This window comes from Cupressus sempervirens, chromosome 8 (genome assembly GCF_028749045.1).
Source record: "Cupressus sempervirens isolate cs-2001-9-10 chromosome 8, ASM2874904v1, whole genome shotgun sequence".
Taxonomy (NCBI): Eukaryota; Viridiplantae; Streptophyta; class Pinopsida; order Cupressales; family Cupressaceae; genus Cupressus; species Cupressus sempervirens.
Window position 1 is genome coordinate 777,599,484 of NC_143125.1, and position 16,764 is coordinate 777,616,247.

Consider the following 16,764-nt stretch of genomic DNA (forward strand, 5'->3'; position numbering starts at 1 on the left):
TGTGTCTTCAAAATCAAACAAAACTATGAAACTACACTGTTATCTGTATATTGTCTTATGTTTTGGGGTTTGGGTTGACTAGAGTAATGACCAGTCCTAGGATGTTTACTAGAAGCTCGACAGTTTTATTTTTGTGATATTATGATGATGTTTTGATCTTGATCTTTTATACTTAACCATGTTAATGTGTTTGGTATGCTCTACGATGAGTTTGGATCTATTGTTCGTTATTGCTTTCTAGTGTTCTTGTGTGAAACTAAGATGAATGGTGTGACCTATTTGAATTAACCTTTGATTTTTCAATCAGTTATTTTTGAATCTTTCCAATTGCTTGTAAACGATTGAGGTGTTATTATGAATTGTCTTTTGATAATTTCCAGTCACTTATATAGGGCTGAGGTTAAAATTATGATTCTTTGATTTTTACTTTTATGAGCTTAGGGTAGGTTATCTATATGTAATGTTAGGAAGTGGCTTGCAATGGAGGTTGGAGCCCAAAGTGGTTGCCTAGGTAACCCATTGTAGGTTATTTCAATAAGTGAAAACACTACACTAAATGAGAGTAAAATGAACCTAATAAGAGTATTTGTCTTTCCTCGTCCATGCCTTGAGTGTTAGTACAAACAAGATGGGAGTAGAGAGGACACTTGGTTGTGACCATGCATCATTAGTATGCCTTATCAGTACAAAAGGATACTAGCGCCACATAGAGTCAGGTCAGACTACCAAGGCAAAATTTCTAGAGTTGACTCATGTGATGACACTTTCCCACTTGCATAGTAGATTCCCTATGTGTCTTTGTTTGCCTCTAGGTTTAGATATTGTTTAATCTTGCAACCTTTGAGTTAGATTACTTTTAGGGTTTACCTTGACCTAGATATTACTTTGATTTTTGAGATTGTTAGATTGTTGGGACTTGAGACTATCTCCTCAGCATAGTGGGAGTGGACCTTTTTGGATCACCATGAGGTTAGGTGGTAGTGCTTTTTACTTTTACCATTGAGATCCATCCATTGATGCCATGATTGGAGTTCCTTGTTCTATATTTCCTTTCATTCTATCTTTGTGTATTATGATGGATGGTTATATCTATATGATGGATGATTTTACTTATTGTATTGTACTTTATTTCATGGATCCGAAAGGGATGATGTAAAATATTTTATAAATGTATATTCTTTCAGCCTTTCATACCCTGTCACATGTATAGTGGATGATTGTGCATTCCAAATTAATGTCAAGTGGCATTCAGAATAAATGTATATTATTTAAATGGATTTGAACTTTTAGTTATTCTTTTATGTGGATGTGTTATTTTTTGAACTTAGTATTATTTAAATATAAATGTAACTCAACATCTTGGGATCCTTAAGGAATGTAATCTATTATGTTTTCTTATGTATGTTTGTATGTTATTGCTTCTACTATTTTATAATTGTTGTTATATGTTATAAATTTTTTTTTTGGAAAACTTAATAAAACTTTATGTTAGTTCTTTTGGATCCCTTGGCGGGGTGTTACAATCATTATTCTACTTAAATCATATATATTTCTATTATACAATGTGAAACTTATGTGAGATTAATGTGTTTCTTGCACAAGTAAAAATTAATATTTATAATACATATAATAGATATATAATTAAATTTACTATCAAAATTAAAACTAATATTTATTAGGCAGGTACTAAGACACTGAACGATATTTATTTTTCTTATATTACATTGATTTAAATTATAAAGTGATATAAATTATTTTTTACACTTCATTAATTCATGTTAAGAAAAATGTTCTTGTATTATTAAAGTATTCAATCTTTTTTTTTTAACGTCATAGGGATTTATTTCAATTCATTCACTTTCTCATTTTATTGTGTCATCTTGTAAGGCTATGAAAATGAAATATTGTCTATTGTTATACAACTTTTATAATTCATTTTGGCTATGAAAATAAATGTCTTATATAATATTTACTTATCATATAGTTTTTTCGTTTAAGTTCTTCAAAGATTCATTTCTTTATTTTCTTATTAAAACTACTTTACAAATACCATTTGTCTATAAAGAGGGATCTATTTATCTAGTTTCTTGAAACTCTTATGAAGCAAAGGTTAGTTAAAATGGGGGTGACAATATTTTCTACCTCCTTCGACCCTAATTTTGTGAGGTTTTATCATTTTTTTCAAAGCCTTAGGATCTCTAGTAGATAATTTATCTCATAATCATTAACATGGTTCCTTATTAATTATATGTTCACAAATTATAAGTCATCCTTTCTTTATTATCTTGGTAGTGACTATGTTTTATGATCTTAGACCTTTATTTGCACCCTTGTTCTTGTGTGCATTTTCCTTGATACTAGATTTGTGATAGTTACCTTCTTTTGTTACCCATTGAGAATCCCTCCATCCATATTTTTTGGTATGCACTTATCTTGATTGATGTTTATCAACCTATTCCACTTTTCCTCTCAATGAGGATATGATTATTGAATTTTGTTGGATCTTTTATGTATTCCAAGGCAATAGTGGTTATTTCCTCATAATTCATAGAATGAAATACTTGGTAGCTATGTCATTGATATTCAAGATGCCAACTAAGATTAGTTGCATTATGTGAAGTATTTTCTTCATGATTCCTTGATTATGGCTCATATGATAAATGATTCTTTATTTTATAGCTTATGCACTATTCTGTCTTATATCTATTTGTATGATATTCATGAGTTTTCTTACTTCATTGCTTATATTATGTGTCATGCAAGTTATGGATTTGTCACTCATTAACTTGTGGCGAGATGACTCATTAGTAGATTTTCTATATCTATGTGATTGGTTCAAGTTGATGTAGGCTTCATTAGTTGAAATTGTATAAGGTCATTTGTGCATTAGTATGTTTATTTTGAGATGAGAGTGCATATACAATGTTTTAAGACCTAGAATTTATGACTATCTTTACTGCAATATTATTTTCAAGTTTCTCATATTCTTTAAATTTGAAGCATAAATATGTTGCAAATTGTGTGATTATTTCCAAATATTATATTGATTTGTGCTTAGATTAGATCACACTTATTAGAAATCTATGTCTAGATATTCTTCTTGATTCAAGTCACATTTCATGAAACATTCAAATTGGATAGTTCACTTCTCTAGCTCCTTCCATACACTCTTGTAAACTTTCTAACCATGCACCAAATCATTCATCTAACCATTGATGATGGAAAGTGCATCTAATTATTGATGATGACAAGTACATGCAACCATTGATGACGACAAGTATGCACTTGGATCTCACTCAAGTTGATATCATTCAAATATCTCATTTGAATTGGAAAGATGAAGATCAACTTGTAGTTATTTTACTATGACATTTCATCATAAATTTTGTGTTTGCTACCCATTGATGTAATCTCTCCAAGTAAAGATTAATTGGGGTTGTCAGAAGTATAAATATTTCCTTTTTTATAGCTATTTACTTAATTTGGATAAACTAAGGTATCCCTTATGTAAATTATGTCCTTTAGTCTAGGTGTGAGGACATGTCATTTATTTGTCATATTGTCCATATGTGAAGATATATCATTTTTATAATTTCTTTTATAAGGACATTAGTTTATTCTCCTTAAGAGGATGTTAACACTCACACACACATATTATGAATGTTGGCATTCATAGATTGGTGACTTATTTTTGTAACTCCTCTCTCTCTCTCTTAGCACACCACAATAGTGTTATTGTAATGAGCTTATTGGTCCAACTCTCTCTCTCTCTCTCTCTCTCTCTCTCTCACACACACACACACACACACACACACACACACACACACACACACACACACACACACACACACACACACACACACACACACACATTTTCTAGGCATTGTCTCATTCATAATAATTCACAAGGGGTTTTCATTTTTTTTCCCATTCAAAATATTTGTCTCCTCTTGTTGGCTTCTTGTCTCATGCTCTTGGAATTTAGTTATCACTTAGTGACAAGTTTTCACTCTTTCTCCATTGGATTCATTTGTTTTTCCTTTTTAAAATTTTATTTTTCTCTTAGATCCTAATAGAATTTCACTGGTGCTTGTGGTTCCGCTATTGCAATTGTACCATTCTTCTTCTAATAGCTTGGAGACATTCTATATTATCACTTGATGTATGTATTACGTACTTTATATCTTTGAGGTCTCTATGAGATGATGTATTTTGGATTTCGATTATTATTACATACCCTACAACATGTGTACAGGATTTTATATACTAGATTGGTATAAATTGCCCAAGATTGTAACACCCAAGGACCTATAAAGGGCCTTGGAACTCTTCCTAAGTTTTCATAAGGTCTTATGTGACCTCTCTTTGTAATAAGACTCAATAATCTAAATTATTATGCATATGACATTCTAGAGCATTTAGGTCATATGCTCAAAGTTGGTCAATGAAAAACTTAGGATGGTAGGAATTTTTTTTTGTCTTTCATGTTTTTGTGGGTCATTTTAGACCATTTTCCATCATTTTGGATGGGTTTTGAGGGAAGTTTCATTTCTTGACAAAAAGTTTCCAAAGTTGTCAAGATCAACTTTGACAACAAATGAGCAACTTTATGTTTAATGGATAATCAATTCAAAAATTGAATGGAATCAATTAGATTAGGTGCACAAATGTTGCCAATACAAATATTATGGTCTTGAAATATATCCACTTCAACACAAACCCTTTTTAGGGTTGAGCATGGAAAACAAAATCTATCCTAATAGGAACAACTTTCCCTTGAGGAAGAAGCAAAGGTAGAAATAAAAGTACTTGTTGGATCTTGATTTAACATTGTTTGAATAACTAGGTAGCTAAAGCAAAATACATCTAAGGATAGTTGATTCCTATGATGGATGCATTTGGAAAGAACCTAGGCCAACTATAAGGCTATACTCCTTCACTTCAAGCTATACAAAAATTAGGCAAGTAGACCTTAGATTCATTTATATTACCAGTGTAAGAACATAGACCTGAATCTAAAAAAAGAAGATAATACCCTTTAATCTTCTACACTTATACAACAAACGAGATGTACAATGTTGGAAATAAAATAGGGAAAGTAAACTCTGAGAGGGGGTGGGGGGGTGGTGAATCATGTAATAGCCCAAAATTGGCTCATTGCCATGATCACCAATTCTTGTCTATTTCTTATCAACCCTAAAGACCTATCTCATTAGGCAATTCTCATTTTGATTGTCGTAATTGACTTAATTGTCAAATGTAGAAAACCTTAAATCTACATTCATCATACTCTTTATTTAATTCCCAAAGTATTGAATCATATTAGTTACATTAAATAGAGGCCACATTTACACATATACATTTCTGGCACCCACCGTGGGGTTGAGAAAATCAATTTCTCTGGCCTAATCTGCATTTTTCTGTTATTTTAGCATTCTATCCATATTTTTTTGTACAGATTCTTGAATTTTTGCATGAGAAATTCCATCTTCATGTGAAGATTTGAAAGGTTTTGCATGAGTCTGAAAATGCTCTCCTGTGAAAAAGTGCCTGATTATGCAAGTTTTCGCTGGGCATCTCATTTTCTTGTGCAAGATGGTGAAAGATTTCACATGGCCCTGTGCAAGATTTTACATGAAATTCTGCAATAGAAAGTCTAATTTTATCACTTTTCAAGCATCTTGTTCATTTAATTTCTCTAACATGTTTTTCTTAGGATCTTTATTGTTTTGTTTTCTAGTTTTTTGCAACTTAATAGTTTGCAGGACAATTGTCGAAGATACATTTAATGAAAACTACTTTTAAAACCCACAAAATAGTGTGTTTTCTTTCTTGCTTTCAAAACATACACTAATTAGGGCTTGTGAACTTCCTAGGGTGCAAGATAGAAGAATAGGGGATTATGCTCTTCACCACTTGGAGATCATGACCAAGGTTGAATCAAAAACCTAGATGCTTCTGAAAAATGACATTCTGAAGAAGGCCAATAGCTTAGTGGTTCTCTAGTATGGGTCTTTTTCTATGAAGGGATGATGGTTTCCTTTTAGGGAATCAAAATCTTGAGAAAAGACAAGTCTAGATTGATTAAGCTAAGTCGAGAAATTAACTTGTTCTGCATGTTTGGGTGAAAAATTAAAGTAGAGGAGTATGCCCTTTCCCCTTGAGGGAAATTAGAAACTTTGACCCTTATGATCAAACTACTAGTCTAAGTCAATCCTTTAGAGGGCCTACTGGAGTGATCCAACCTCCAAGAATGATCCAAGTGAGCACACTCCTTTAGCCAGAGATTTCAACTCACTATAATCAAGATGCTTTCTAGAGTGAAAGACTCCAAAGTTGGATTAATTTCTTTCCCTTGATTCTTGATATCGCTTATCAAGGGGAAGCTCTATTTTTTGCACTGGCCAGTGCCAGCCCTAGTCCCTCTAAGCAAGTGTGTGCACTCTCAGATGCTAGTGTAGGCTATTGGTCTCAACTCTACTTGCAAAGCCATCGAGAATTAATATGAATGGAAGCCAAGTAAAAACCTTGTAGTTAGAAGCCACCCAGTTCACCTCCAAAAGGAGGCATAATATTTATGCAAGGAGGGGGAAGAATCTCTCCTATAGAACTCACCAAAGGCATGCTATTGGATGTTGGAAGGTGGTATACACACTTGTCCCCTGCCACAAAGGTGCTCATTCAGCGTATACTATTGAGTCCTTTGAACATACCAAAAATGGTGGTGCCCTCTAGGGGGTGACATGGCTGTGTGAGGTACACGCATGCGCATAAGATGTGGGACAAAGGTTTTTCCTTCTCTACCATTTTTTGTTTCTAGGGATAAAGTATGTTTGTTATTGAGTCCTAAACATGTCCAAACTTGCTCAAACAAATTGAAAGTCAAGACTCCCATGTCCCTCTAAGTTGCTTTGCCCTTAGTTGGATTGTATTCAACTACTGCTTGCTTCCTACATTCTACTAAAAACATTTTTTCTTATTTGAAACTCAACACCACTTTCACAAGTTTGAATATTGAACCTGAATTTTGTCTATTATTAGTTAAAAAAACCTATAATTTGTCTAAAACTATCCAAAATTAAAAAATCTCTTCAAAATCCAACTCTATTGTTAGTTTAGTCCTGAATTTCATGCACAGTCTTGCATTTCTTCGCGTGAGAATTCATTTTTTGCGTGAGCTAGTTTAGGTCTTCACACAAGAACTTGTGTATGCCCATGTGAGATCTTGCCAACTATCTTTGTTGGTCCTATGACTTCTTTGCACGGGCCACAAAAAATCTTTGCATGGGTTTAAATTGTTGTTCTAAATCTTTGCATGGCCCAGTAAACTTTCTCGCATGAATCATAGAGGATCTTCATGTGAGACCTTGTTCTAAAATTGTCAAATCAATTTATTCAGCCAATCTATGATCTGCATTTAGTTTATTTCCTACATTAAGTTGCCCCTTCTTTGTTTGTACACAGTCCTGAATAGTGGCATTTAACTTAATTGAAGATTTGTGATCCATACTTTGACCAGTCTTGTCCTTTAGTTGTCTGGATTCTCATTCTTTAGCACTTGTTATACTCCACAATATGATAGTCATAACCTTTGGCTATTCTAGCCTTAAAATTAGACTACTCATACCTTAGTATACAACATTCTTGTCTTGTCCTATTGAGACTAAATTTTAGTGCGGTCCTTGCCTAGGTTCTTGCTTCTTATCCTTGTCTATGACTATTGCAACAAGAAGCGGCAACATGTTTTATCCTCTTAGACTTAGGTGAGGTTGTGCTAGGGGTTGTAATCATGACAGAGGTCACCTTCCTTTTGTTACACAATATGCATCTAGTTTGTCTAGTGAGGCATCTTCACGATCTCCCTCACCCATCAGGTCACCTTGAGTCCAGCAAACATTCTCCATAAACTTGTGACAAACCAAGAACCCTTTGTATCAAGATGATCTTGAGACTAGTACAGTTCTTATATTTCCCAAACAAAATGTCAAACTTCCTTTTCAAAGGACCTTTCAAAACACAACATACTAAAACTAAACACGTTCCTACAATGACTAATCATGAACTTGAACATGATAGTCACAGCAAACATCAAGAACCACCTAGGAATGACAAAGCGAAAGAAAAAGACCTTGACACTGATGAGGAATAGGAAGAGGTGGAAATACTCCATAAACACATAGCAAAATGTTGAAGAGACAAAAAATTTCAAAAGGTCATGGGAATTCTACTCAATGAAGAGAAAGAAAAGTACTTTCTCAAACTTGCCCAAGAGGGAGCTAAGTTAACTTCTCATTTCAATGTGGAAACTATCATCACGCCTAAAGAAGAAATTTGAGACTTCCAAACTCCAAAAACAACTAAAAATTATGCAAGACCAACTGAATTAGATGATGCAAGAAAAAGAGAAACCCACCTAAACATACACATTCGATGCTCTTTGTCCATTCCCATTTGAAAAGAGCATAAACATGCCTCCTTTTCCATGAGGTGTAGAGCTCCCTAAGTATGACAAGTACTTTGGCACCACTAATCCCCAAGATCACTTGCGAGAATTTGGCACCTTGTCTATGGAGTTTATACATGACTAGACATACCTCATGTTTTTATTCTTTAAAGTCTAGGTGGTCAGGCTTTAGAGTGGTTCTTACACTTACGTCCCGGTATCAAGACATTTGACAAAATTGCAAACTTATTTGTCCAGTAGTATTCTCATAACATTCAACACCTTGTCAACATTTGAGATCTATGCAACCTCAAGTAGAAAGTTGGAGAACCTTTTCTCACATTCCTCCAATGGTGGAGGCAACTTTACACTAAGTATTCATGCAAAATTCTAGAAACAGAGAAGCTTGACATTTTCACTAACAATCTTCTACCTAATTTTAGGTATAGAGTCCAAATTCAAGGTCTGCGTACCTTTGAAGACATGATCACACAGGCTATCTGCATCAAGGAATTTATGGTCAAGAAAGGTGAACTCGCTCTTTAGAAGGACACAAAACAAGGTTCCACCTCCAACAAGGATAAAACCAAATATGTCAACAAGAACCAAGAAATTGTACATGATGTAGTTGTTGACAATGTCTCCCAAACCTTCTAAGGTAGCATTTAATCTCATAGGTAGTCTCAATGCGGCCAAAAATGTTGAGAAGCCTCCTCCTAAAAAAGGGACACCTGGGAACAAACTGAGAAACTCATGGGCCACACACCCTAAGTGAGAGTATACACCCTTAGGTGAACCTTTGGATGTGGTTTACAAAACATTACTACACACAAGCTTATTTCATCAATAGACAACCCTCACCCCTATGATCTGCAACCATGTCTACCATGGTGGAATGAAACCTCATTTTGTGAATATCACCAAAATAAGGGACACAAAAATAGCAACTACATAAACTTGTGTCATTAAGTCTAGGACATGATTGATGCTAGTGAACTTTTGGTAGATGGACATAACAAGAACTCAGACCACAAAGCATTCAAAGAGCCTTTCCCAGCATATGAAAAAGGAGAGACTTCAAAACCAAAGCCCAATAACAAGGTCAACTATGCATACTCCAATGATGACAATGTGACCAACATGGTTGAACCTATGGGTTCTAAATACTATAACATCATTACCATTAAGGGAAAACAAGATAATAATAAATCTAAGACACCATTTGTCTTGAGGGGCCCTATTTCCAACACAATGGATAACACACCTTCGCAACACTATGCTAATGTTGTTACTCACTCTCATGCCAAGTTGGTGCTTAAAGGCCCTACGCCTTCTACTCCCAATCCTGAACAACATAAAGACAAAGCCCTTGTTGGTCTGTCTGGTAAAGGTGCAAAACTCACAAAGAATTCAATAGCAACCAGCTATAGTGTTCTCGATCAACTAAAATGAACTAATGCTCAAATGTATAACTTCAAGCTACTTAAAATCTTACCTGCTCATTGGTAGATTTTGGACAAAGCCCTCACTGAGGTAAACGTTTGTCAAGACCTTGATCTTGAGTGATTTCAATCCATGGTAAGTCACTTGACCCCACCTTATCTTATGTCATTCTCTGAGGAGGATGATAATTCACTGAGTCACCCACACAATCAACCTCTACACATCGAGGTTATGATACATCAGACATGTGTTTCTTGGGTACTCATTGATAATGACACTGGCCTAAACATTGTCTCTGCTACTTTTCTTAGACAATTGAATTATTTTGAAGACTTTATTGATCCTCAATGCAAGATCACTAGCAAAGCATATGATGAGGTTGAACAAAAGTCTCTAGGTCTTGTGGTCTTACCCATTTGTTTAGTCCTATAGAAAGGGATGTCACCTATTAGGTGCTTAACACTCCCTTGGCTTATAACATTCTATTAGGATGGCCATGGATACATGAGATACACGCTATGCCATCCACATATCACCAATGCATCAAATTCCCATTTCATGGCTCTGAAGTTACTATTCCTACCACTATTAGCTATACTTGCAATATGCTCAAAGCTGCTAAAACTTTTGTCCCTGCTAACCAAGAATCCACTGATTATCATGAAAATAAGCTAAAACAAATTGAGTAGTCATTCAAATTGAATGAAACTGGCATGGGAGAGTATCACATTGAACCAATTTTTCCATTAATGTCTCTTCCAGAGTCTCCTCATCATTATGGGAGCCCTTAGAGGAAAAGAATCCATTTGTATTGACACCTCAAACCAAGTATAATGGGACTTTTTTCAAGGCTACAGTTCCCGTAGAGGATGAAAGTGAAAATAGAGCCATTGTTGCATGGCTTTACAAAGAAGAGACTCTAGTAGACTTAACAGAGCAAACTCAAGAAATTACTCCTAACAAATATGGGCTTGGTCTTAGGCTCATGAAGCATTTTGGCTACATGGGAACTCGCCCTATTAGGTGCAATAACAATGGCCTAATTGATCCTATCAAGGCAACAACTTGAAGCAACGGTGATACAATTGGCCTAGGATTTAAGAAGGTTCCTTTCCACTTGGGACCTAATAAATTCAAACCAGAACCTGAGAGTTCATCTAGAAATGAGTCACAAGCTAAGTCAAACACTCAAGAGGAACAATTTGACAATTAGGATCCCTATCCTTATCATATTCCTCATGATCTCGCTAAATTCTTTGCTAAGCCAAATGACTTTGTGCAACATGTTAGCACTGTGGATGATACTAGTGATTCTTCTGTGGACAATACTAATCAACCCAAAGCTCATTTAGAAAAGGGAGAGTCTAGTCAGCCATTACGTATTGAGTACCTATGTAAGAACCTAAATGCTGAAGGTGAGTATTTCCCTATACTATTGGGGAGTTCTATAGTCTCTTGCTATCTTGCACGAATTCTAAGGAATATGAGTTTGACTCTCTTTCAGAAGTGACTACTGATAAAGAAATTGACCAAGTTCATGTCTAGTAAAACCAAATCAAAGTGGGTGAAATGTTTGGAGTTAGGTTGGATGGGTTTGATCCAACTAGTGTCCTAGAGTCATAAATTGTTGATGTTAGTACTCAGAGGCGTTCAAACACACCTGTGGATGAAGTCATTGTAGGCCTTGAATTTCTAGTCCAAGCACTTAATGACTATACCATGAACACAATTGAACCTACCACTACTCTCTCATTCACACATCTTGAGCTTATAGACTAGAATGCTAATGCATCTAGTGAAGTCTCCATGTTCCAGAATGACTATGCTCTTGCCTACTACATAAACGTTGTCAAACTTGTAATATTTTCCACCAATGAAAAGAACATCAACATGACTAAATTTGACATCAAATGTTTTAGTCATACAATTAAAAAGAAAAACTGCAAAAGGTCCAATGGTGAAAACCACATTGTGGTAGTGTCAAAGCCCAAAAAAGTAAAAACAAAAGACATATCTATAGACACCTAAAAACCTTTAGAAAATAAAGTATTTTTATTTTCTGAAAAATTTTTGATGACATCATCATTAATTAATTAATTTTTATGCCATTAAATCCCTTTATCTTAATTAAAAATATTTAATTAAGGAATCCCTCCCAAAATTTTTTAAATCTTATTTAAACATTATTTCCTTATTTATTAACTATTTAATTAATAAATTGACCAAAAAACCCAAAATAAATTAAAAAATTATTTTTTGCCCAAAACTTGGCCAATTTCCTTAAGACCACTAACCTCTTCCAAAATCTTCTAATCCTTCTTTAATTTTGATTAAAGGCTAATCCCATCATTTACTACCCCTAATCCCAACTCAAAATATTTAATTAAGATTAAATATTAATCCTCATGTTTATTAAAAAAGTTTTAATAAATATCTCTTCAACCCAAACCCTTGAAATAAATAAAACTTTATTTATTTCCTAAAAATCTATTTTATCCTCATCCTAAGAAGTTCTAGACTCTTCTAGGAAGTCTTCATCCTCACCCTAGGAAATTCTAGACTATTCTAGAAAGTCTTTATCCTCATCCAAAGTCTAGACTCTTCTAGAAGATGTCTTTAAACCTAATCCTAATCCCCTCCTAACCTTGTCACATTCTCTAAACATGGGTTAAGACTTACTAACCCAAGCCAAAGTTAACAAATATCTCCTCCTTCACCCACCCTCATTAAATGCCATCCACTTGCATATCCCTAAGCTAATCCTAAACCATCCTAATCCATCCTCTAATCATTTGCACAAGCCTAAGCAAGCTTAAAACCTTCCTAATCAAGCTCAAGTTGAAATTTCTCTCATCTCCCTCAAAATATCCCAACCATAAAACTTTATGAAGCCCGCTAGGCCATAAATGACTCTTCCAATCCCTTTTATTGCTCTTACAAGCCATTATGAGGGTCTTTATGAAGATTTTATCCCTTGAGCCTCCTTTGTTGACTCATCCTTCCCTTTTCCTCCATCCTCTCACCCTATGACATGTGTCACTCCCTGATTGGCTGTAAGGAAGCACAATCCATGTGCTCTCCTTTCATGCAATCTGAGCCCTCCATGAGCTTTTTCTCATCCTTGCATCTTAGCCCTCAATCTCTCAAGCCTCTTCCCTATAAATTGGATCCTTCCCCTTTGCGAAATAAGAAAATCCATGAAGTAAAGTCATAATGCCATTTTAAGAAGCCAGTTTACATCAAAACCATACACTCACACCCAAATTCCAACTCCATTTGAAGCCATTTTTGAAGCATAAGCTTGAGCATACATCCTATCTATTTAGACAAAGCCACTCAACAAGAGAGCTTCTCATTGGGAGAGTCCATTAATGGCTTATATTCTCAATTGAGAGCTCATCTTAGTCTATCTTGAAGTTTATGAATTTTTTTTAGTTTGTAGAAGTTTTATTTAAATTTGGTTTCTATTAGCATACTAACATTTGCTCATATACATTTTGGCACGCCCGGTGGGACCTTGCATGGGTCATCTTCATTAGCTTTTTTAGTCAAGTTTTGTATGTCATTTGCTAATTTTGCTTGTTTTTGTGATTGGTAGGATTGTATAAATTGGTTTTGTAGGTCCACATGAGCATGAAGAAGACAAAGGAACTCATAGTATTTGCAGATTTTTCAAGCTTATAGGTGGACAAAGCACTTGAAATTCTTCTTCCTCTTCTTGTCTATATTCTTCTTATTCCATCTACTTCTTCTTCTTCTTCTTGTGGGAGATCTTGGCCATTTTTTTTGAAGGAAGTAAAATCATACACACTTCTTTTTAGTGCTTAAAATGAACCCCTAAATCATACTTTAATCCATTAAAAAATTAAAAATTTGCAAAAAAAAAAACCTTTTAACAAGTGAAACTAAACCAATTCAATCATTTGCATCCTTGCAACATCAAGGTTTTAGATGAATTCATGCAAAGTTAGGAACACTTCATTTTTGGAAATTTAAAAAGAACTTCAAGTTTCCATTTCAAAAGGTTCAAAATCAACACTAAGTGCACACTAAAATCTAAATCAAACTCAAAGCATCAATCAAAGATAAAATGAACCTCATTTGCAAATATTTTAAAGTTCTTTTAAAAATCTCATGAAAACTAAGAGTCCTAAATGGTTGCCAAAAATTGTCCTAAAAGCTTTTTTATTTGTTCCAAACAAATGTCTTGTTGCAAAATCTTGAATGTTTCTTAGGTTTTTCATGCATCAAAACAATCTAGGAATATCATTTTTGGGCTTAAAATATGCAAACTAGAACACAAAATCTTGAATGAAAACCAAAGCCCAAAGAGTCATTTTCACTTTTGAGTCCAAAACAATCTTGAATGATCTAAGGTTAAAATAAAGCACTTCAAAGTTCTTAAAACAACACACAAAATCTCAATCTTGAATGCTCAAAGGAAAAAACTTGAATGTTTAATCACTTGTCTTTGAATGCATGTTGCTAAACACACTCTTGAATGCCATGGATTAAAATCAAATTTTCCTTGAATGCATGATTAAAACAAAAAATCCAATCTTGAATGCCAAGGATCAATTAACCATTGCAATATCAAACACTTCATTTGGAGCTTCTAAAATTGAACAAAACAAATCTCTTTTCCACATGCAATTTAAGTAAAGTTTGATTTTTGGACATTTAAGAAACTTTGTTAAGTTAAATACAAATTTGCAAAAATCAATTTGAGTAGTTCCTTGGACTCACCTCTTTTCTAATCACCCATAAATTCAACCATTGGTTGCAATCTCAGCACCATTTATGGGGATGGGTCTACTTGAAAAAGGTGTTAAATGTTCCACAATCTAACTCACTCACTTGGTCTTTGAACGTTTGCTTTAACTTTATCAAAAAAATTAAATGACCAAAACTCTAGATTAAATTGATCACACTTCAAGTTTGGGCACTAAAATTGAACAACTATTGACATGGAGGGCCTCCGGGCACGCGCTTGACAAATCGAGTCTCACACATCTTTGCTTTGGGCTTAAAACAAAATCACACCAACTCTTGAATGCTTTAAAGGAAATTAATTGATACTTGACGTGGAGGGCCTCCGAGTGCACGAGTTTGCTTTTGTTGACCCTAACTCTTCTTCTTGTTTGCATTCTTCGATCGATTTACTTTTGTTGGCACTTCAAGTTGGAATTGAACATTGTCTCTTAAACATGAGTGCTTGTAAAGTCTAGATTAGCACACATAAGAGTCAGTTGGTAAAAGAACAAGCCTATTTTTTTTTTTAGCCCAAGGTCATCCAAGTCTTCTCTCCCCTTGTCGTCTTTCGAGGCCATCTTGGGTGCATAAGATTAGGATCCAAAACCTTGTTTCTTTTTAGGAGGCCTGCTTGGAGATTTCATCACCCCTTGGATGACCTCAACTCCAGCATTCTAGCAGAGTATAAGAATCGAGAGGTGAATCGAAAGACACCTCTCTTGGAATCAAGATTTTTGTCACTCGGGCTAAGCCTCAAGGAACTTTATACCCTTGAGAAGTGAAAGAGGAGAAGTGGGTTACTGCTCCTCTTGGCAGTGTGACATCTTGTTGGTTTCATCTACGGATTTGGGCCTCACGTACCTTTGGATATATCGAGGAATCCCTAGCTAAACCAACTGTTAGCCTTGTAGACAACCATCTAGAGTGTTAATGTGTTTGAAGTGACTGATTGAAACATTTGTAAAACATACACACTCCTCAGCGCAAGTATCACATTCTGAGAATCAAAAACTTCTATCTGGTTGTTCTTATCTATTGCTTGCTTTTTTATTTGTTGAATGAATGTTTGCCAAACTTGGTCAATCCTAGCTTAGGGTAAACTTAGCGTAATCACTGCCTATTCCAAAAGTTGAACAAGTTGAAGCAAAATAACCAAGGTCTCTCAAAGCCAAGCAGATTCAAGAATTGATGTCAGAGCAACCCAAAACCAAACAGAAGTTCCACAATGTTAAACGCAAACCATCTCAGGCATACCAAGAACTTTTAGCTAAGAGAAAGGAACTAACACCAAGTCCTCGAATTGCCAAACTCCATAAAGCAGAGGATAAAGTTGCCAATGAAGAACTTCAAGAGGCCTGGTTAGAGTGCACCATCAAATTTAGCCAACATCCAAGAGTTAATCTTGCTTATGTCTTACCAACTAGGCATGATTTCTATGATTAGACACCCTTGTTTCTCCACACCTTCTTGGATAAGCTTCACCTTAGAGTCATCTTTGTAGAAAATTCAGCCATCTTAGGTTATCCCCTTAAGCATTATTAGCTCATCCATCTCATTTAGGACCAAACCATCTAGCCAGCAATCCAAAATCTTCACATCCAAGCCTTCAAAAATTGTTGTCACCTTGCTAAAAGTTTGCCATTCCTAAAATCTTTCAAAACCACCAATCTCACCAAGGTTATCCCTTTGACAAAGCTTTGTCTAGGGTAATCTAGCTTTGCCACTTGTTATCCCTCATCACCTTGAGCTAAAGGTTGGGATCCACAAGTGGTCAATCTCATGTTCTTTCTAAAGGATCATCAGTCTATCCTTAAGTTGACACAATCACCACCAAGCTTGCACATAGGAAAGAAGACCTTTTGTGCTTTGGCAACATATCTTTGAAGTTAGAATCCCCAACCCAATCCTCCTTAGGTTTTCTCAAATAGCTTTGCCTCAACCTAGGAAATCATTTGCATAGAAAAGCCTTCCTCCCTTTTGCATCCACCAGCATTTGTTGCATCTCATCCCTAGGAGCATTTTTCATGCCACCCGTCACTCGCTTAGCCAAGAAGAAAGAAACAATGGAGCCCTATCATTTGGATCGAACAGCCTCACCCCCCTTGAGCACTCAGCCATCCTTCAGC